Source organism: Diaphorina citri, unplaced genomic scaffold (assembly GCF_000475195.1).
Source record: "Diaphorina citri unplaced genomic scaffold, Diaci psyllid genome assembly version 1.1 scaffold75435, whole genome shotgun sequence".
Classification (NCBI taxonomy): domain Eukaryota; kingdom Metazoa; phylum Arthropoda; class Insecta; order Hemiptera; family Psyllidae; genus Diaphorina; species Diaphorina citri.
The window spans coordinates 1-372 of record NW_007452570.1 but is presented as its reverse complement, the minus strand read 5'-3'; the positions used below and the strand labels follow the sequence as shown (position 1 = coordinate 372).

General features: G+C 47.8%; 1 non-coding gene across 1 annotated transcript; it reads left to right on the top strand.

Moving 5' to 3' along the window:
- Window positions 1-287: 287 nt before the first annotated feature.
- Window positions 288-359, top strand: Trnaa-ugc. Its single transcript has one exon. It is a non-coding gene; the product is annotated as a tRNA-Ala (tRNA).
- The last annotated feature ends 13 nt before the right edge of the window (window positions 360-372 follow it).

Sequence of the window (372 nt, the reverse complement as noted above, 5' to 3'; positions counted from 1 at the left end):
TCTCTTCTTCCTTCAATGATGTTGACTACGAAGTTATTATGCCTGTATATATGCCCGATCCATTTGTGTCTTCTTTGTCTAATATATTCCAGAACCAATATTGCCAAATTATTTGTTACCTCAATTATACGGGCGGGCGTTACAATCCCTTGGGCTGTGTCCACACATAGTCGACGAGGTGAATCTATGTTGTTGAGGCAATGTGGACGGTTTCAGTCGACGTCGAACGGCACGACGACCGACAAATAGATGTAGACACAGCTATAAGCCTTAAGATATTGAGGTACGCCCCCCTGGCGTAGTGGTCACTGCGCCCGCCTTGCACGCGGGAGACCCGGGTTCGATTCCCGGCGGGGTCAAGAAATTTGTATC